The sequence below is a fragment of the Zophobas morio genome, unplaced genomic scaffold, assembly GCF_036711695.1.
Source record: "Zophobas morio isolate AGI-343-1 ecotype UQ-CSIRO unplaced genomic scaffold, CSIRO_AGI_Zmor_V1 ptg000017l, whole genome shotgun sequence".
NCBI classification, from domain to species: Eukaryota; Metazoa; Arthropoda; class Insecta; order Coleoptera; family Tenebrionidae; genus Zophobas; species Zophobas morio.
Window position 1 is genome coordinate 14,771,467 of NW_026972122.1, and position 23,207 is coordinate 14,794,673.

General features: G+C 33.6%; 1 protein-coding gene across 2 annotated transcripts in view; it reads left to right on the plus strand.

Annotated features, from left to right (window-relative positions):
• Positions 1-23,207, plus strand: part of LOC135130698 (LIM domain transcription factor LMO4.1) — a 330,823-nt gene that overhangs the window by 186,832 nt on the left and 120,784 nt on the right. For both annotated transcript variants that reach the window (XR_010280834.1, XM_064058137.1), the window contains exon 3: positions 21,202-21,242. The gene's annotated coding sequence lies outside the window, so the exon portion shown is untranslated. The remainder of the gene's footprint in view (positions 1-21,201; positions 21,243-23,207) is intronic.

Below are 23,207 nucleotides of genomic sequence, written 5' to 3' on the forward strand. Positions count from 1 at the left end.
TTACGTAGTCCTCAAGTTTGTAACAAGTTAAGCCGCTTGACCTCTGTATTTCGCGTTACGCTGCATAAACATTCTCCGAACTCAAGACCTGGAACTAATTACCCCAAATTTTGCGGGGTCGAGAAGTTGCATCGTCTTGCATTATGTTTATTAAACAAGTGCACACTATGCATGCAATATTACCTTCCATGAAAAAGCTGTTAAAATATTCAACGAAAATGATGGCTTATGCAAGCAGAGTTGATGCTTTCGCCGTCTACTAAGTCTTTGCGTCTTTATTAATATTATTAAGTGGGGTATGATTTTATCTGGTAACTATGCTGTTATGGTTGCGCTGTTAGATTACATTCAATTTAGCTCTTCCGAAGTCCTTAATTTTTAATAACGTAGGAGTTGCAAGTTTTTGTAGCAAAATCTGAATCTGCCGCCATCTTAGTTACACTAGGAAATACCGCTACCAATTTTTCGGGAAATAATTATTTTTATTAACTTTGCAATTGGAAACAAAGAAGAAAATAAAACAAGGTTTTATTAACATTTGAAGACGTATGTCTTCAGACAGGTGATATTTTGCATATTACTATAGATGTTGAGCTGCGATAAATAGTAGTGTTGATAACAATTTGGAGAGTATAAAACAACGAATGTGAAAATGTTACAATGATTATTGCATTCACCTTGTAGTTATTTATTTTTCTAAATACCTATATGTAGATATGTGTAGCCATAATGTGAAAATTCTTTCAACTGATAAAAAATGCATGCGATTTCATTTAATATTAAGAGTTTTAAGCTACAGGTGCAAGATGGTAACAATTTTAATACTTTAGTTTCTACTAAACTTCACTAAATAAGTTGTTTATTAATATAGTGATTCAAACTGTGTCGATATGGTATGAACAATTGATATGGTGGGTACCTGATGTATCTTTATCGTGTAAATTTAATTCCAAGAAGAACAAAACGACAATATTTAGGTGACGACAATGTAATGTTTTAAGGAATATGATTAATATAACATTATCATAATATCTCTGTTCCAATTTGCGCTTAACCGGCAACTTAAAAGTTACTTATATACCTCGTCACACTAGCGTTATACAACTATTATGTTACTGTAACATAGGAAGAATGTCAGCATTTTAAAACAAATAAAAGTTGATGTTTGTTAACAAACAAGGAAAATTAAGTTGTGTTTAAAATTATCAATATTGACTCCTTCTCTACAAAGAAACGCATTAGTGCACACTTTATACGTTTTTCATTGTTCCGATTGTCTTTTAAAGAGTTGTTTGGCTATTCTGAAATAATCGGCTACAATATTGTCAAATACTAATTTTCCAAAAAAGGCAGGTCAAAATAATGACGAAATTTGTAGCAAAAATTCAGGGTGATTTCGAAATAACTATATGCAATAATTGTAACCACGGCATCACGTACCGTAGTAATGTGGAAATATAGAAAAAACAAATTAAAAGTGGAATGGGGCAAAACCGCCATAAACCGCCCTCGATGCGATGTCACTGATCCACCTTTTCAACAAACGTTTGAACAAAAACGATATAAACACTTTCAGTATTAATTAAAAGTAAAACCGACTTTTTGCTGGTTATTATTGGTATATTATTAGTTGTAGAAGCAAACGGTGGTCCTGAGAAGGACCGATTTTTAGTAATGTTTCATGGTGGTTGATTTAATATTCTGACGGATGTTTGGTCCTTGCCACAACGATTCCACATTGTTTATTAGACCAAAAATAAGATGAACTTAGAATGCTACTACCTTTTTACAATAAATGTTGAAAATGTTGTCTTTGACTAGCAATGCAGGCTTCAGCACGTCGCAACATTTTTGCACGGATACGTAAAAAAAATTCCGGCAGTTCCACGAAGTGTAGCGACTGCCACTTCCACTCGTTGTTGAAGCTCTTCGATAGTTCCAGGACACTGTTGATTTCCATAAACTGACTGTTTCATACAACCCTATAGACAAAAATCACACGGATCGAGTGAAAGCAGAGGCCAAGCTACTGGTTCGCTTCTATCGACCCACTGGTTGGGAAAGTAGTTATTTAACCATTCAGTTACTGGTGTAGCAAAATATGGTGGTGCTCCATCATGCAAGTGCCATATGCGAACTCATTCGCTTAGAGGCACTTCCACATCTAGCTGATATTCCAACTCATTGTTTAAAAACTCAGGTACTGTGTCGCATTTAGTCTGTTTGGTAAAACACAAGGTCCAACTAAGCGGTCGTTTACGATACCGGCCCAGACATTTATGGAAAATCGTCGTTGAAATCGCACTTCTTGACGAGCGTATGGATTTTCATCGGACCAAATATGAGAGTTGTGGTTGTTGAAAATAGCATTGCGAGTGAATCTTGCTTCATCCGTAAACAGAATGCAATTTAAAACGTTCACAACATCGCTGTAACAACCTTTCGCAGTAAATTACACGACGTGGAAAATCAGCGGGCTCCAAGCTTGTACTTTTTGGACGTGGTATGGATGTAGGTCTTGTTCTTTACTGTAGGATGCACTACAAAATGTGAAACTCCAACTTCAGCTGCAAGTCGGCGAGTGCTGATGTGGGGCTCTTCTTCGACGCGTTGCAAAATTTGTTCTTCACTTTGCAGTATTTTTTCAGTCCTATCACGGCCACGATCGTGAGTCGCAGGCTTGAGGGTACCATGATCTCTTAAATTCTGTACCACCAATGTTCGCGCACACGGAATCAGGCAATTTGGAAAGCGCTCGATCCACAATTCGCGGGCCAACTATGAAGCATTACCATGACGACACCCTCTGAATTGGAAAAATTCACCATTGTCAAAAGCGTTAACTGAACCTACGACTGCAACCAACTAATACATGACTGGCCCTTATCGTGTTTCTCCACGTTGCTTATCAGTGCGCCGCTTTTTTGGTTCTTAATTCTAGTCGTTCTGTGCCATTCATTGAATAGTAGGGTAGGTCAAGAAACAGTACCAGTGGCATGTATAACAATTTATATTTAATTTCAAATAATTTTTTCTAGGTAATGCTACTACTTACAGGAACGTGAATTTTACACAGTGCAATAAATCTTATTGTGAGCTATTCCCCATTTTTTTTGCACACCAGATTTCGACATCACCTTGTGTAATTCTGCTACACAGAGATAACATAACATGACGCTAACGTTTATTATAACGTTTTTGTATAACTAGTATAATTACGTCATAATATCTGTATATAACATACATAAACTTAGTTACGTGCAGCATAGAGCAGCAATCAAATTTGGTTGTTTTTATGTTTGGAACTATATCACATGACACTGGTAAACATTTGTTGTACAACTATCGTCGTCCTGGTTAGTTGGGTTAGTGTTTACGGCAAGTTGAATTACAAAAAAGCTAATTGACAATTTTTGGTCACCCCTCGAACATGGTCGCCTTTGTGAAAACCACATCGCAAACGGCCAATCAGTGCGCACTGGTTTGACTATGTGTTCAATTTTTAGTAAAGTGCTTTTGAAAGGAGTGATCGCCCTAATTGATGCCCTCGAGAAAAAGTAAATGATAACAATAAAAGCTATGTAGTCCGTGTCGCATATAAAATACTTATAACCTGAAAGGAAATAACGAACTGGCTATGTAAATAAAGGCAAATAATTTAACCCGGAGTAAGCGCAGGCATCAAGCTTGCTAAATAATGAATAAACGAAAACAAAAGAAGTAATCAAACCATATTTAAAATTTAAATATCTCAATTAAAGCAACACAATATACATTTCCATGTTAATTGCAATCCCCACCTGCTGCATTCCCCATAATCTTCAGCTTGATCGATAAATTAAAATTGTCGATGTCTCTGTGTTGCATATCCGGTATGGTCGTTAATTTGAAATCGCTGAAATCATGGGACGCATTAAATAATATAAATAGAAGGGTCTTTTAACAATAGAGGCGCCCTCCTTGCCAAATTAGGGGATTAAATTTATTACCTGACCCCCTGCCACTCTGTTTTATTATTCAGTTTTCGTTTGCATTCTGTAATATTCAATTTAGTCATATTGTGCGCTCGAATTGCTTCTATTTATATGAATATATTGAAATTGTACAGCTCAATTAATACGTACGTGTGAGAGAGAATTCTAATTCAATAAATTCCGTCCAAATAAGCTCATTCCAACCTGGTGGCGTTTTTGTTCAAAACTAAGTCTCTTTGAAGAGAGAAACATTACCGTTCAAACAAGCCATATTTCGTGCTTTTCAATAAAAAACGCCGTAATCTCAAAAATAGCCTCCATTAAATTTACAAACGACAATAACACGCATTCTTGGGATGTTTGGAGTCCGCTCACGTCTGCCCATCTCTATATAGTTATAATAATGATACCCTTCGCAGGCTATTTCGTGTCTCTCAAATCAAACAGATCGAGAAGTGTATTTTTTCGACCCCGATCGCGGCTTTTTCATTTACAAAAAGTCGATCTTCCACTTGTTTCCACACATTCACTAATTATCGTCGACACTAAACCTGCACAGATCGGATTATTCCAAAAATTCGAAATTATCTTCAGCTTACATGATATCGGCTGTTCGACCTGCTGCTGACGCACAAATTCTTGTAAGAATCTTTAACGCTACTGGCCAAAAACAAACTTGACAAGAGGATTATGAATTGCGATTTTCATTAAGCTGTTATGTGAACGTTGTTAATTGTGTTAACTATTAGGAGTCTGCTCGGTGTATTGATCCGTTTTTCCGAAAAAGTAAAAGTTGGATGCGCACGTTATAACATGCTTGCCTTGTAAGAAGTTTATTAATTTGATATATATTAAAAAAAAAAAACAGAAACACAAACAATGATATTTATAAATAATAACTAACAAAAATAAAATTGCGTGGGATAACAACAGAAGATTGTATTTTGTTGTCTATAAGAACAATTAATAGGTCGTCTTTTTTTAAAAACAGAAGAATAGTATAATTGCAACTACTTTATTCAATTTTAACATATGAATGGAGATACAGATGTCGATGTTTCAAATAGTTCATTCACAAAAAGACATTGTACATATTTTCGGTCTATTGATTTTATGTATACTTTATCTCTTAAGAAATGTATGTGTGATAAATCGCGACTTGAGAATGATAAGGTTCTCATAAGTGACATTTTCAAATTTAAGCTAATTGTGTCACCAAGGATTTCATCGCAACCGCTTACAAAACAAAAAACAAATTTCGTTTAGTTCCAATAATATTTAATTATTGACATATAATTAATTGATATATTTATATATTTTAGTTGTTAAGTGCAGTTGGACGGAAATTCGTATTTGCACAAAGTTCCAAGTGCACGTTTGTTTGAGATTAATCTCCAAATTTATTTATACATTTTTGGAAAAGAGTGGAAAGAAGAAAAGTCAAGGAATTTTTATCACAGAAATGGAACCAAATCATTTTAAAAATTATCCAAAGGCCTTAAAATGTTTCCTTTTTCGAAAATTCCCCATACACCATCATCAGAAATCAAATTTTCACAAAAAAATTTGCTTCGCATCAGGTACAAAACCCTACATTTGGACTGTATAATGACCAAACTTCGGCATAGCGGAAGTGACGGTCATTGTCGTCCTATCGCCAGCGCTATTGCAGTCGTGGCCTACAATTTCGGGAATTCTCAACAACAATTATTACTTTTTCTAGGTTTTCTCCAGTCATACGAGTTCTCCTAGATGTTAAAATGCTTTAAAAATTAAGAATGACTGGTAAACATTACAATTTTCCTGATGATCTTGATCAGATAAACCCTGAATTGCATCAAACGCCATTGAGGTTGAGACTGCACAGTCGACCAGCCAAGTTTATCGCCTGACGTCGCGCCGGCGTTTTTAATATTTGTCTGATTGATTCCCCATCACTTCGGCTTTGCTTAACTCTGATAATGACAGTCACAAGTTAGCAGACGGCTAGCCTGAATAAAAGAAGATTAAATAATATTAAATTCAGTTATATGAAAATGAAGTGAACTTTGGGAGATATTAAATAATTATAATATTAACAAACTCAAATCCATAAGGTTCTAAGGAAGATTTTCGGTTTTATTTCCTTAATTATTAAACAATTCATTTGCTGAAGGTTCAGTATTTATTAGTAACACTTTTGTTTAAAAAAATAAACACTTTTTTTAATATAGTTTGGGAAATTTCTTTCTACTCTATAAAATTTTATTGGTAATAACGAGACGGACAGTAGTACAATAGCAAGAGATTTTTACAACTTGAAGTTGTCTCGTGCCAGTAATCCCCAGATGTTAGAAAGCAGAATAATCACGACAGGGACCATCGTTACTCACGAACGAAAATGACCATTATTTTATGAGTACAACTACCTGCTAAATGCTCTCCGACAAATTCGGATGCACTGGTGTGAGCCATAAATATTTCTTACCATTGTACTACTGTCCACCTCGTTATTGTCAATAAAATTTTATAGGGTAGAATGAAATTTCCCAAACTATATTTGAGTATAACAATTTGAAAAAATTGTAAAAGAAAACATGAATTATATAAAAATCACTGAGAACCCTATAGTTCTCAGGTCTGTAGAAAACCTTTTTCTCACACAAAAAGTATGCACCAGTTTGCTATAAAGTTCTCGACAAACTAATGCTTATCCTAGATTTTGAATGTAGTGCTTACATTTTTGGTAGTATGTGTACAGGGATGTTTCGTTTCAACAAGTTCTACAAAATTGTGTTAAAAATGTTTATAGTGATTTCTCTTTGGAAAACAATTCACATAAAACATTTACTGCAGCACAATAAAAATTGATTGAAGGTTGTTTCGACAAAATTTTCCTCGCCCCTGAAGTACAATGAAACGTTTCCAGCATTTTCTAAAAATTTTAAAATTTGATTTTACGAATTTTATTTTCTTATGAGAACTCTAAGTTGAAATAAACACATGTAGATATGTAATGTTAAAGTAAATGTAAAGAAGCGTGCTCCGCGTATGTTTCAAATGAGTTTTTACTTTACAAAATTTTGTGATGACATCAACATTTTTGGAAGGACACGTATATCAACTTGGATCGGTGCAGTGTAATTCAAATTTTCGGGAAAATGGAGTGAGCCGGTCCTGATTTAATCAATAAAATAAATTGACTATTTCATTATTTTTTGAGTCGCCTGTAAGCAAATTTAAAAAATATAAATATCAGTCGCAAGTAAAAACTCATTATATTATCTACATTTGTGACAAAAAACAAACAAACATGTTTATTGAATTGATATGTATTTAAAAAAATATGTTACCTTAATAAATGCTTAAATGAAACCTTTGGACTTTTTGATCACAAATAAGAAATGTAATTTGCTTTATTTCAACTAAAGTGTGTTCGAGAAACCGGTTTTGAATATGAGAAGGTTGTCTAACTGCCGATTTTGGTAAAAATTAACAAAAATTATTTGTTTTTTTTTGCATGAATGATTTTTTTAACTTTCCTGTCCTGTGTACCATGAAATAAGCTTTTATCTAATTTAAATTAATTTGTGTTCTGTTATTGTAAGTTTTATCATATGATGTTCTATACAATTTTACAGTTTTATTGCTATAAAAAAAATGTGAATAGCTAACGTCATAATCGATACGAATATTGTCCATTGAACGATGGTCAGATTTTCAAGTATTATTGAGAGGAATAATTAAATCGCATTTATTTGAAAATTTTATTTTTATGTTTATATTGTTTTTTTTTTTAAGATCTATATATCCTTTATTATAGAATATTTTGTTTTCTATACAACTGCAGTAGATTTGAGGTAATTTCCACGAATCAGTTGAAGTTACACCCTGTATATCAACGACCAACATGTTAATATTTGCTGATTTTTCGTAGTATTAATAGATCTTTTTTTTCATGAACATCTAATTATTACCCTGAGTGACTTCGTTATTTGTGGAAGTAATTAAGTTACAGTTTTGGGCAGAATATGACGAACTGTAATTGTAACCTCTATCTTACGCTTTTAGTAACAAATTTATGAAAGATCTTCACCGGTGGAGTTGAAATATGAGCATCCACCATCTGTTGAACTATGTTGTAAAGCGATGGAAGCCCATCACAGAAGTTTGAATTTTATACAATCCTGCCAAAACAAAACAAAGACCATTTTTTTCTAGCGCTGTCAGACGCAGATTGCAGCTTTTTCAATTTTCACGCAAAGGCTAGACGGCATTCACCTAGCGACCTAGTCTAACTTTCCACTTTAGATTTTTGTCATGTCCGCGCTTTTACTTTGGAGATAACTTGCATTGTTAGTGGTAATAAAGAAATCCAACTATATTTTGTTTTAAATTTACCATAACTGTCATTAAGTGTGTTTCCAAACATTTTATTAAACACTGTATGATCTCCGCCAAGATACCTTCGTTTTCGTTTTTCTAATAAATTAAAATTTTATTATTCCAATTCCGAAAAATAATGCCAACGAGTAACGAAAATCATGGTTATTGCCATTCCCAGGTTCTTCAGAGGTATCTCACGACATACCAATTTTTACTACCCAAAATAAACTAACCTCATTTAAGATCCATTTAAAATTAACTTAATTGTTTGATCGGAACGTTCGTAAATCCTCTCACGCTCGGCAACTAGTCAGATATTTTAATGTCTCCTTTGGAGGTTTCCCATCTAGGTTATCGTCTTGAATTGAGTCATAATTGTTGAGTTTCATGAAAATTTCCTTTTGAGTTCATGAGGTAGGACCGAAACGGAGACGCGTTCGGGGGAGGAAAGACGTCTACCAACCAGAAGAAAACCGGTTGGAGGTCGACAGTGCAAGCACAATGCACAGAGCACGTGGGAGTGGAACAGGACAACGTAGTATCGTCGGTCTTTACTAAGGAATGTGGTCGGTTTACCTAAACTCGCGAATCGAACACGTGAAGATGCTGCGATTATTTCAGACGCTCAAAAATACTAGAAGCGAACGTTGAAACGACGGTGTCAGAAGCTGTAATTAGGTGACACCGGCAATAATCGCCTTATTTATGAAACTTGTGGGACTTGGGTTTTGTAATTTTTTTTGCACTATTTTTGAGCGAACACTTTTGTGGTAAGGAAGTAAGTGGATATCTGTTTTTAAATTGTAAACACGTGGTGTGTTTCTGCATCTATTTTAGTTTGTCAAAAGATTTCATCTAAAATTAAAACATATGTTCAAGAATGTCACTGATGTTGAAATGAAATTCTTGCCTTTGTGGATATTCATTTTTTTTTAAATACGATCGTGAAACAGTTGTTTTATAATATGCTACTGCAGCATCGCTTCCTGGGAAGCTCTAGAATTAGCTGTTATTGCAACAATTTCACAATTAATTAAAATGCTTCCATTAAATTAAATTGAAGGAAATATTGGCCAAGCAATGCCCGCCCGCCTCTTCAAAACTTTCGGATTTATACGAGTATATTCTTTGTAACAAGTGTATCTCTTGTACATATGCAGTAAATACCGTCTGTTGCAATAAACTGTTAAATATTTAACAATGCATAACCATTATTATTCAATAAACGCCAAAATCGCTACTGTGTATTATTGATATATGTATGTAATATGTACTTCATGCAAAATAGTCTCAAACGCAACTGTTTATACCGTATGCATGTTACGAGTGTATTCTTTAATAAAAATGGCCATAAATTTATTACTTCGATGTGTATGAAATATTTTTATTAGCAAAAGTGACAGAGTAATTAGATAACTTAGGTACATCTCGATAAAATGAATGATTTCATACAGTATTTTTTAGATATTTTATATAACGAACAGTAAAAAATATATGCATAAACACAAGAAGCACATTCCAGTGCTTATTTTTGGTAGATAAATTATTAATTTTTTTTCGAAGATGACGTCACCGAATTTTTGTTTTTTAAATGTTCAGTGCATTGCCAACTATTTCCCATCAAAGCGTTACGAGATGAGGGCTAGACAATGTCAAACAAATATTGCAAACACACTACTTTTGTATTCCAATAAAGTTTTAGAGCTTACAAGTTAAAGAACCTAACCCCTCACCCATAAAATCATAAATTATAGATCCTTGGTTAAAGGTTGGTGGTCATTAAGGAGTGAACAGTCTGTAATTAATTTATTAACGACTATTTTCTTGTGTACAACCCTAAAGATTTATGAGTCATCTGCCACGGGTTGATGAAGATTTTTACCAAGGAGGTTGTGCAAGTATTCTTCCCTTAAATGGCACTCAGAGATTAAGTTACAAAAGTAATGGGCATTAGTCATTGGTTTGTGAAAAAAATTGCAAAGATGTATGTATATGCTTTTATATGCAATTTTTTTTATTTTATAGTGTGATAGCATTAAAAATAAATGGTTTTTATACCTAAGTAAGTAGACTCCGTTGATCCAAACAACGAGCAGTGTCATTGATGAATTGTATTTATTTCACTATACTTTAATTTTTTTACGTTTATAAATTTTAATTTGTATCTACTGAAAATGAAACAAATATCTAAGTGTTGTATGTCATTGTAATTGTAATTTAATTATGTATCACAATCTGTTAAAAACTATATACATTGTGGTAAATTCAGCTTCTCCCTTCAACGTAAAAACAATTTACACAATTTCAATATCTCTAGCCGTTCTCAGGATATAAAGCCGCGGAGTTTTAGCTGAAACACACTGTACCTACACCTCATTTCTCTGTTCAGCAAAAATCAATCTTTCATAAGTAGTAAAACAATGTTTCATAACATAAAAATCTTAAAATAAAAAATTTCACTCTCAAGAGTTAAAATTTTACCGTTTAGGTACAAACCGGGACGATAACGAAAAGTCGGAACAAATCGGGACACAAATTTTGAGCGGGACAACAAGGAAGAAACCTAAACCTGTCCCGCTTCAATCGAAACGGTTTCAAAAAACGGTCACCTTAATTAGTACTGTAGTAGGATTCATTCGACGAATTGCTGATTTCATGTTTCCTCAACGTTCTATACCTATCTCTTAGAATATGAAAAAATCGCATGACGTGTCTATTGGTGACTTTATTAGACAGATAATCTGATCAACTATTGGACTAATCAGTGTGAAATTTTAAACGCAATATTTGTGTGATTATTCCCACCAAAAATGTTTATGAAAAGCCCACTTATAGTATACCTGCATGATTTGTATTCCTATTTCCAACCGTATGAAGTTAAGTTTTTTGGAAAAAATTAAAAACTGTACTACAATATTTTCTAATTAACTTAGAAACCTCTAAGATTGCTCTGAAATTTTGTGCACACTTTAAGGATATTAATTATATTTAAGACTCGGATTGTATGCATCAAAATATGGAAGAAATATCGCATAATATGCACACAATTTTTGTCAAAATATGCACCACTTTATTAAAAATATGCAGCTAAATATCCAAAACATACATATGCAAATACTTATTTTGAATATGTCTAAAAAAAACAAAACACGTAGGTCGCCACATTAACTTCTGAAAAACTTGTTCACCTATTTTACCTTGAACAATGGATAATTTTTGAAAACACTGTTACTAGCTGAATAGAATCTACCAGTACTAAACTGTTCCATTCAAGTTTTAAAATTGTATCAGCAACTATTGAAAAATTAGCTGAAATAAATGCCAATTGAGATGGCAGTTCTGTTTTGGCAAAAATTGTTTTAAGATTTTTTAATAGTACTGTCAAAGGCGAAGCGAGGAAAAATTATTATTAGATTGGATGAAGCTTTACACATGTATGTAGGATCATCTGATGACATTGATAAGATTTTTTCAACTGGAACTGGTTTCGGAAGAAAAAAGTTCGTTAAACCTTCATAAATAAACCTTGTACTCGTATTATTTTTTGTCTTTTCCAAAGCTTTTGTGCTAATGAAATATGAAGTGCCAGATATTTCACTAGTCAAAGTTCCAATCAACCAATTTGCGAAATAACGTCCACATGAGTCGGTTATTTCATCGACTTGACAATAAATTAGATTATTATCGTCTATAATTTGACGAATAGCTTGCTTTGTTTTTTGAAAGACTTTGTCCACGTAGCTTTTTATTAAAGTACTCTCATCGGAAACTGACTTCATGGTACGTTTTTTAAGAAATGATCGTAGCTCGGGGTTATTCAGTTTCGATAAAGGAATATTCTGCCATCTTCTGGGTGTTAGAAAAACATTCTGCCAGCAGACTTTGTAACATCACATTAGTAGAATTCTTTAGCTTATTTTTGTGAAGGCTTGTGCCAATATCTTGAGTTATCAAAAACTTCTTTTCACAGGCAACCTGAACAATAAAATTAATTCTTGTTGTGCATGCTTTACTTCACGTGTTTAATTGAAGCAATAAGATAACAATAAATTAAAACAATTGCTTGAAGTTGGCACTAACAAAAATAAATGTGACAAATTCAAAAATATAACAATGATAAAAATTTGGAAACCTTACTTGCCTTTTTACAGCACACTCTGCAAAAACGGATTGAGAATTGTCATCTAACACTTGTTCGGGATACTTTATTAACCAGCCGTGGACACTTGCAGAAACTTTTGTCATTTTGGACTCGAAATTCACTTAGCGGTACCAAAATAAGGACTGACAAAATTACGAATGGAACAGGTAAATGACAAAATGAGTAATTGGTGAAAGGATGCTACCTAAAGAGTTAAATAAGGAAGAACTAAGAAAATTTTAAGTCGGATGCGACCTATGCAATATACCAATAAACAGAATGTCACTAGTTCATATTAGGATGTCGTAATTACTGTTTTTTTCAAGTAAAGATTCTACCGAAATGTGTGGGTATTTGCTGAATAAGGTACAATTTGAAAATTTTACAAAAATATGCATCAATATGCATAATCGGTAAATCTGCAGTACGATTAAAAAATATGATTTTTTAGCCAAAATTTTGCATACAATCCGAGCCTCAATTATAGGATTCATAGTAAATCGTTGTTAAGAATGCATCTTTTCATCCGTCATCTCAACTCGCTTAGCATTTGTAGTGACATTCTTCATCTGTTGTTTACGTATACCTATGTCTCAAAAAAATTAACGAACCTAATTCTCCCAAAATTCCCAAAACTCTATATGCTGTGTGTCATTTGTACCTCATAAATTTTTTTGTGTCTGATGCTCTTATTATAATGGAACGGATGGGTAATTGACAATATCTATGGCGTTACCGGATACCATCTAGTATACCTGCTAGTCAGGACTTTCTATTCGTTGACAAACTGCAAACTAGCAAGAGATCTCTCAGGATAGCAATAACGGACGAAAAGAAACGAAGGTATTCCAAAAATCGTAAATATTTATTTTAAATTAAAATATGAAATTACAGATAGTCTTTACCCAATTCTTTTCCAGTACCTACTTATTGGCGTAGCGTTGGAATAATTTCAAGTGTAACAACGCAAGTCGAATGCTGTACCGTCAAAAATTTTCAATTGTGCGTTGGTTGAACACGGCAGTAGCTCCATGACGAAAGAATCTTATGAGGTATTGCATGTAAAACATCACAAGGTATACGTATCAAAAGTGGTGTATGTGTCCTCAAAAAAAGTTGATGACGCTATCGGAAAAATTTGTTTACCTGACATATTCGACATAGTAGTAGGTATATTAACAATTAGGGCCGTACATTAATAGTAAGTACTTATTAAGTTTTGTAATTTACCAAACAAACTGAAATGCGTTTCAGAGGCAAAGAAAATTCTGCCTACTTAACTTGAGATCAATTTCTTACAATTTATTGGGTTACCGTTGATTTAGTGTAAAAGAATTGCTAAACTATGGAAATAATTACGGTCATTATGTATAATTATTGTTAATTAAATTGCATTTTGACTGTTCCACTGAAGTTTTTTTATCGCCCGATTGCAGTCAAACACAGAAAAAAGCGAGACAATTAACTACGTCATTTTCCTCGTATATAAACAATGAATGAAATTAAAACATAACTGTAAAATAAAATATATACTGATGATTTATTGACAATTATTCGCGATTTTGAAAGTTTAAGCGTTGGAGTGTGACAACGTACGGTACTGCACTCTTCGGCCTTTGTGCAGTTTGACGGCGTGCAATAAACCAGTCTTGTGGGAGGTCGGGTTAGAGGTCTGGCCGAGATAAGAGAAATACTAATGTGTGAAATATAACGATAACATGTCGCTTGAGAATTAGCGCCGGGGGCATTAAGAGGCGAGCACCGTTTATAAGCAGCAAGCAAACAATTTAGATAAATCCAATGTCTACAATTCATACCGAAACAACTGGAGTTAAGATAGCGGACAACACTTTGCCAAATTTCGGCGGGGAATGGGTTCAGATAGCGAAATTCCCGAAGCTTATCGGAATTCCAATTGAATCCAGTAGTTATAAAGACATCGTACTGCGGAACAAGAGCTCCTAATTAGATAACAAGTAGAAAGTTTGTTGGCCGTGCGCCCCTTCTCGGAGGCAGAAAGATGGTGGTTATCGGGTCCGGACAGGACGACTTCCGGACTGGACTACCGCTCAACCGGACCGTGTTTACCGGAACTCGGCGGCCGTAACAAGATTACGTTGTAATAGCGGATAACCGCCGGTTGAAGGCGTTTAACCGCAACTTGGTGTCGCATCGCTAATGTCACTTGCCTTGCGGTCACCGACGAGAATGCCTAATTGTTTATTGACAACACCCCTTTTGCGCGCCGAATTCGACTTTCGATTTGCCTGCGGATAAAGTTATTGAATGATGACATTCAACCAAAGGCCGATTATGAACGTGGGCGCGTCGCGATCTCTTCACGAACATGGGAACTCGCACCTTCAACACCCACGTGACAACTTTCTTCACCTACAGTTTTCGGTTGCCTACGTTTGATCGGCACGTAAACGAAGCGTTTTTGGATCCTTTCATCTACATTCGCGTGTAGTTTTACCTATGAAATGGAAAATGGAACGGAAATGGAAATATGGTGCCGACATAAAGTTTTAAATTCTGCAGCTGAGTGTAACTATTACGTATTTAACATGTTCAAATGATAAAAATCGTATTTTAAACATGAAATTATTAAATTAATAAATTATATTACACAAATAATAATTGTCCGTTCATTTTTACAGCCTATGTTGACAGTAACGCCCAAGGGATGAATTCACATTTTTACTGTGCGAGCGTAAGCTAGGGAAGTACTTGCAAATGTTTTGAGGTTATGGTAAATCCTTAATAAAAATTTATTTACTTATTCCCCCAAAATTTGATGAATCCATGTTAAATTTTTGCTCTAGACATCCAGATTCTTGCAAAAACATTAAAATTTTATGTATACATTTTAAAATTTTATTTTGAAACTACAAAACCAAACGCTCTGAGATCTTACAAACGTTTAAAGGTTATCGTAAGTCTAGTAAATTGTTAATCAAAATTTATCCCTTTACTCCCTCCCAAAAATTGATGTGTCATCTCAAAATTTTGGTGAATTAATTCTATCCAAAATGTTAAAAATATTATGAGTTTATCAAGGAAATTACATTTTTTTAAATTGATTATACAGATGACTCAGAAAAATTAATTAATGAAGCAGTTTATTTTATTAATCGAATCAAACGCAGCTCACCCCATTTTATGCGAATTTTTCGAAATAAATTACTGTTAATATTACACTGTATCTATCCAAATTGATATATAGGGTGACTGGGGTTTATTGTGCCAGATTTTAAAGGGTTGCAGTATGCATTATTTTGATTCTAATTAGCCTAATAACATTTTGGTCTAAAACGTACGGTTAAGTCAGAACTTTATGTGTCTCCACCGTTTGAGAACCACTTCACTGTGTAATAATAAATTTTACCAAAAAGAGAATACTAATGTTAACAGTTTTATTTATTTTTAAACACCTTATTAAAGCGAATGATCAAAATGAGCCCCATTCATTCTGACACAAGCACTGGCACGACGGATCCATTGCTCCTGCACTCGTTGGAGCATTTCTGGGTCCCCACGAATGATATTGGTGGCTTCGTGGATTCGTTGTCTAAGGTGATCTTCTGTTCTGATCTTTTCTGCATAAACCAACGACTTCATGTGGCCTCAAAAGAAAAAATCTAGTGGATTCAAATCGGGAGATCGGGCAGGCCAATGCTGAGCCCCACCTCGCCAGATCCATTTTTCAGGGAATTGAACATTAAAAATTGCCGTACCATACGGCTAAAATGAGATGCCGCCCCATCATGTAGAAACCACATACTTTCTCGGATATGAAGCGGCACTTCTTCCAACAATTCCTGCAAGTTTCTTCTAAACGGCACCCATTAATCTCAGGGGTAGTTCAAAAGGTCCTATAAGACAATAATTGTTTACGATACTGGCCCATAGATTAATTGCAAAGTCCTGCTGAAAACGGACTTGTCTTATGACGTGCGGATTTTCATTTGCCCAAACGTGGACGTTGTGATAATTAAAAATTCATCAACGTATAAATCCTGCGTCGTCTGATGCCAACATAATAGGAGGAAAGTCGAGATTTTTTTTCTAGATGTCGTAGAATCCAACTATAAAATGCAAAACGGCGTTGATAATCAGCGGGAGATAGAGTTTGTACACGCTGAACGTGGTATTGATATAATAACTGTCCTCGCAGTGTTTTCCAAATGGTCCACTGAGACACATTAAATCCTTGAGGAAGACTGGGCGTACTATTCTAGGTTCATCATGTACAACATCCAGCACCTCTTCTTCAGTGTTGACAATTCGCTGAGCACGTTGTAGACCTCATTTAACTCTTTTAGGTAACAAGGAACCCGTCTCTTGGAGTCGCTGGCGTGGATCTTGAAACATTCTTCTTGAGGGTAACCGTTTGGGAGGGAAACGAGTGCCATACAAACGCACTGCCACATGTACTACTTCGCGTGCTTCTTAATTCTCTAACTGAATACCTATTGACATCCATGTTAAATTTATTAAAACTTGTTGACAGATACTTTGACAAATTGTCAAACAGGAGTAGCTATTATTTAAGTATTGAATATATTGTCGTGGTTTTTAATAAAACAATTGTAAAAATTTCAATTTATCAGATGAATGCGAGCGGTTTTCAACCTTAACCAACACAAACACAATTTACAACTGTGGGTTTGCGTTATTAACTGCTCCATTGTCGTCTTCACAATACCCTAATTTTACAACAGCCGTATAAACTTGTAGTATCTGATAGACTATACTATCGCACGTAAAAGTGTAGTCGATACTCAGCAGCGAGAGGTATTAGGCTTCTCCGTATCCTCTTGGCGGGTTTCCATAAACCCATAAGCACTTACGGATATAGAATAAAGTGGACAAGAACTAAAATTTCCTGATTGGAAAGTCTTGAATTCGAAATGAGAACTTTATATCATAATGTACTTTAACTAGAGTGATATTTTAACTGAATAAATTTATTACGGGTAGATTTTAGATGGGAAGTAGTATTTTTTATTAACGGATCAATTTGATCCAGTGAGCAATCGAAAAAACTGACGAATTTTGACAATTTAAAAATGACACTAGACGAAATTTCTGAATGGACGTATAAAAATTAATATAACGTTGGTGTCTGTTCAAATGATGAAATATGTTTCCAGTTATTTAATTGTTTTTTACGCTTTTTTTCAATTTTCATTTTCTTCATCATTGACTTCATATTAATAATTTATTACATTTTTATTAGTTTTTTACACATATCTGACATTATTTCGCAGTAAATTCGTGTACATTTATACTGTAACATTACACCTCGTTACACTAGAAACTTGAATAGAACCATAACAAAGTGGTCAAAGTTTATTTGGATAGACCTTGTTACAAATACGTTCTTATCTCAGGCGCGGGAACTCAAGAGGTATAAATTTTACATACAGGAAAAACAGAAAAAAAGAAATATTACAAATTACCAGTCAAAAATTCAATGTTATGTAACTCACGAGGTACACTACCAAGTTAAGGGTTAGCTGTACATGTGTAAGGTATATTTATTTTGATAAAAAAAATGAATATTTTACAAAACATTTTGAAAGATTATTTTAAAATGTACAAAATTCGGTTATTTTGAAGTTCTGTACACAACATTATAAATTTCTGATCACAAATTCATGTAGTATTACAAATAAACAACGTTGTTTTTTTGTGCACAATGTCGTATCTGAATCCATAAATCCATTTAATTTTTGTTTGTTTGTCTGTGAGCATGTCTTAAATTACTGGAGGAATCTAATAACATACAATAATATTGAAATTTTCTTATTACATGTTTATACATTTAAGAACATTTTCCGAATGTAATCTAGGTTCCATTTGACCAACGTGTACCTATTCTGAAATTCGGTTTACAATAATTATGGTGTGACCAACAGCTTTTAATAAAAAAAAAATATGTTTTTCTCTCCCAAAATTTGATAACGTTATCTACAATTTTGCGGAATAAATATAATTCAAAATGTGCGTTCTGCCTGTTATCAAATCTTTTGTTCATTTTAATCATATCATTGACATAATTTTATTTTTTTGATCTCCACCAAAACTCGATAACAACTTTTCAAAGAAATATACTGATTTCCAAAAAAATCCGAACACCTTTAATTAGTTGACTGATAAACCTGAAAGTTTCACCAAATGTGCATTAAATCCAATCCTAGTAGAACTCTTCTTCATACTTTCAACTGATGTAAAAGTCAGGGAAATAAATATTTTGCTGTAATTTACAACGTACCGTTCAATTAACTCTGAACATACCCCAAACTTAATTCATATGTTCAATATTAAAAAAGACAGGTCAATACTTTGGACGTATGCACCCAATGTTACATACAAGTATCTACATGATAATTAAAAAAAATGTACCTAATCTTGTTTAAATTTAAATAATTTTCATAAAATAAATTTAAAAAATTATTCGACAAAAGAAGCAATACCATGCCAATCAGAGCATAAGAAATTTGCGTGACATTTTATCAATCAGTTATCTCGATCCATCAATTCCGCCCTTCGCAACAATGTTTAATATATTATTTGAAACTGTAACAACCACGGGAATGCGTCGAGTATAAAGTACTTGTGGTCTTTATACCACAAAAGAAATGAAACAAATTATGCAATGCATTGACTTGTGCTTTTTAAAATTGATTATAGGGACTAAGGTGGCGATGTGCAATGTTAAACAAACAAACTGCAGAAAAAAAAATGAGTCAGACTAAAAGAATTTGTCAAATTTTGAGTATAATTAAAAAAAATTATATGATCGTCTAGAAAATCACATTGCTGCAGCCTATTTTAGGCAACGGTTTCTTTTCCATAAAACTGGATTAGTTTGTCGATTTTTAGAAAATATGTTGTGATATAGACTTGTACAATACATATCCATAGATATAAGGACAAGAATATTATTTTTTCGAATAATCATATGTTTTTTAAGTTATCAGGGGTGTAAGATTAAAAAAGATATAGCAAGGATATGGAAAGGATTCGACATTTCATTCACTTTCATTGGAATATTTCCAAGACAACTTGATAAGGTGATTAAAAGAGAGGATCTTAACAGAGCAAAGAACGTGGCTAGAAAGATTTTCAAGTGTCGTTAATTTCTACCAATTTAGTATTAACATGTTCCTTGCAAAAACATTAAAACCTGTTTGAAGTTTCATTTAATGATCTTAACAAAATAAATTTGCTATAGAAGTTTACTTTGCTATATAGCTTACCTTAGAATCTACAAAATGGAACTCTTAAAATTTATTTTTTTATTCCCTCTAGAAAGACAATGATGTCATCTCAGAAATTTATTAGATAGATACATGTTTGTTAACAAGTGTGTTTCGAAGTGCATCGTTGCTTGAACTTTAGAAATATACTTTTATTTTTCAAATTGGAATACATTACATTTTATTTTATTATTAGAAAATTGATATATTTATCCCAATAAAAATTGTCGGTGTCATCTTAATTTATTAAGACATTCACGCTTCTGAAAACGTCAAAAATATTGTCTCAACTTTTTTAATTATTATTATTTTTATGATCATTACAAGTCGGCAAACAATTATGGATCAAGTAAAAAGGTATCAATAAAGTGTTGCTAATTAGTACAAATTTATGATCCTGCAAACCAGAGTTTCACTTTCTTTAAATTATCGTGTGGTTTTATTCAGGTGAATTTCTTAATTGCCGTTCTTATACATAAATCGTTCGACCTCTCCAGCTAACCCAGAAATCAGACATGAAATCTCTCTTCTACTTAATCCACGAAGATTTACTAGTAATCGATCAAGTTGCTCTAAATACGGCCGTGTGACCATCAATAAATAGTAATTCTCAAGTAGGAAAACGTATGGTCGAGTGGTTTGAAGTTCTGGTTTCACTGCACGTACTGACTGCATTTAGAGATACGAACAGGTGTTTCGAAGGCAATGCCACAGCCTACACCACGATACACTGCCGATATCACACTAATCAGAGGAAAAGGAGTTGAGAATGGACCATTTTTGGCTAACAATAGGTACTCCGATGAAGAATTTGCGTTTGGAATGATTTTAAGACCGATAGTAAATTGTTGGTAGCGTTTGTTAGATAACCATGAAATCGGGTATGTTTATCTAGTACCGACATTTACGATCAGAGGATTATAGAATTGCTATTTATTCGTTATCAATATCTGGAAGGATTTTCCATTTCGGACAATTGCTGATGAAGCAAAATTTTTTGAAACCATAAAAAATTAATTTCTAGCGGTAAATAGTTTGCTACCGAATGGAGAATAACAGTTGCAACAGTGAGCTTTTGTCTGAGCTTGTGGTATTATTGTTCTTGAAGGAACTTTTTTTATTGGGATGGGCGAACAGATAGAAAAACTCCAATGATTAAATCTCTCAGCCTAGCACATTAAATTGTTCACGCGATCTCCCGAGAATTTACTGAAGTGGCGTTAAATTATATGATTGTTTCTTAAAAAACCGAATCAATTACCAACAGGAAACCCTGGAGGATGAATTTTTATTATAGAAACAAAACATTTAATTATGTTTTGTGCTTTGCAATGAAATTAGTTTTTGAATGAACGTTTACGAGGAATTAATTACTGTCTTAATTGATTTTCTTGTAGCTTAGTTTAATTTGACTCATGAGGTTTAATACTTATGGTTTTGTTTTCTTTTGCAGATAAAACGATCACCGTGCCTCTATGAATTCTTCAGTCAAGGGTGAGTTTTCTTTTATTATTTATAAACACTAATCGTTGAAAAAGCAGCGGGGCGTTTTACTTTTTTAGTTTATTGGATGGTTTTTTTAGTATTCCTTCATATTCATATTCTTTAATCTCGACTTTAGCTGTGAACAGAGAAAACGTTTGAAAGTTTTATGAGCAGTTATACTTTAATTACAATTTATGATTATAGCAAATAAACGGGAAAATTAACCTCGAACAATAGATCCGAATAACAAATTAGATGCTTTTACAGAGGCAATTTAAGACGGTGATGACTGTAATTTTTCCATCAGTTTGTGGAGCAACTCAGTCCTGTTTTTGCTTTAAGAATAATTGCAACAGGCATGGTTCGTAAACCATGAAATTAAACGTGAATAACACATACCTAGGTAAAACACAATACAATTTGTCTGAAACACCAGGGAGTGGATAAAGCTGTCTACTTATTTTCCTCGATATCGTGTCCGAGCTAGTAATTAGCAAGAAACACTTCATTTTCAACAATAAGCACAGATATAGATACACAGACGTAGCTTTTGTTTCTTTATGTGTTTTTTTTTAATGTAAAAAAGTATATTCATGAGGATGGATTTATTAGATTTTACATTTTTAAATGGAGATTTGTTTTCTGTCTTTAGTTTAACAGTAATTCACTACCTTAGAAATAAAAATGACAAATCCCAATAAATTTAGTGGTATAAACATCCTGACTAGAATTCACGTAAATATGATCCAGTGGGGAAAGGAAAGAAAACAACAGAAATGAATGTCAAAATTTTGTAGTGTAACATAATGCTTACATTTTTTTTAACATTTCTAATAGAATTTCTAGTGACAGTATTGGGCATACCTATCTCTAGTGCTGCATCAAAGTCGCCGTGTATAATGAAGTGACGATGAAAATTAGTGCCAAATTTGATTGTTCTGAGATGAGTAATAATTGGTTCAAATATATTTTTCATATTTATTATTATACTATCCTCAAACATATTTGGCGTTTATGACTTCACACCAATTTGACTCCCATTATAATTCAATAGGCCGTCACAACCGGATGTCTTAAACCCGCTCACCGATACCTACCTGAAAAGACCTTTTCTGGTAAAAGCACAGGGCAGGACTGAGTTTTGCATTTACCGACAACTGCGCCTTTCGAGTTTTTTATTTTAAGTAAAAACAAAGTAACTTTGTACTCAATCATTTTTTATTACAGCACAACTATTTACTTATTAACTACTACTGCTTATTTATTGATCGAAATAGTCACTGTCATCATCACTCGACTCTTCTAAATTAATAATTAACGGTGTTATCAACCGTGCCCTGTACTGGTCTTCTTCTTTTGTAGAATGTCGTACACAATTGGCCCACATTTCGGCAGTTATTTTGGAAGCTTCTTCCCTAATTATGTCAATTGTTGCACTACTAAATTTTGGTGCCGTATTATTCCTTCTTATATTATTTTTCATTTGCGACCAGATTAGTTCGATGGGGTTAAATATACAATGGTACGGCGGAAGTCTAATCACCCTAAATCCACGATCTCGCGCCATAGCATCTATTTTATATTGTTTCTCAAACTTTCGAGTGTGTAACACTTCTAATAATTGTGTCTTTGTGTAATTTTCTTCAAAGTATAAATCATGTTCTGTAAGGAAATTTTGAAATTTGAAAATTTTAACAAACAAAATTACTCTGAGTCCGGTCCTTGTCGTCTCGACCGTCCCTGGCACGTTGAAAAGGTCTTTTCAGGTAGGTATCGGTGAGCGGGTTTAAGACATCCGGTTGTGACGGCCTATTGAATTATAATGGGAGTCAAATTGGTGTGAAGTCATAAACGCCAAATATGTTTGAGGATAGTATAACTTACTAAACTTCTCTAGTTGGCCATGACATAATTGAAACAGCTGACGTAAGTGTCATGGCCAACTAGAGCAGAAATTTAATAAATCACATGACC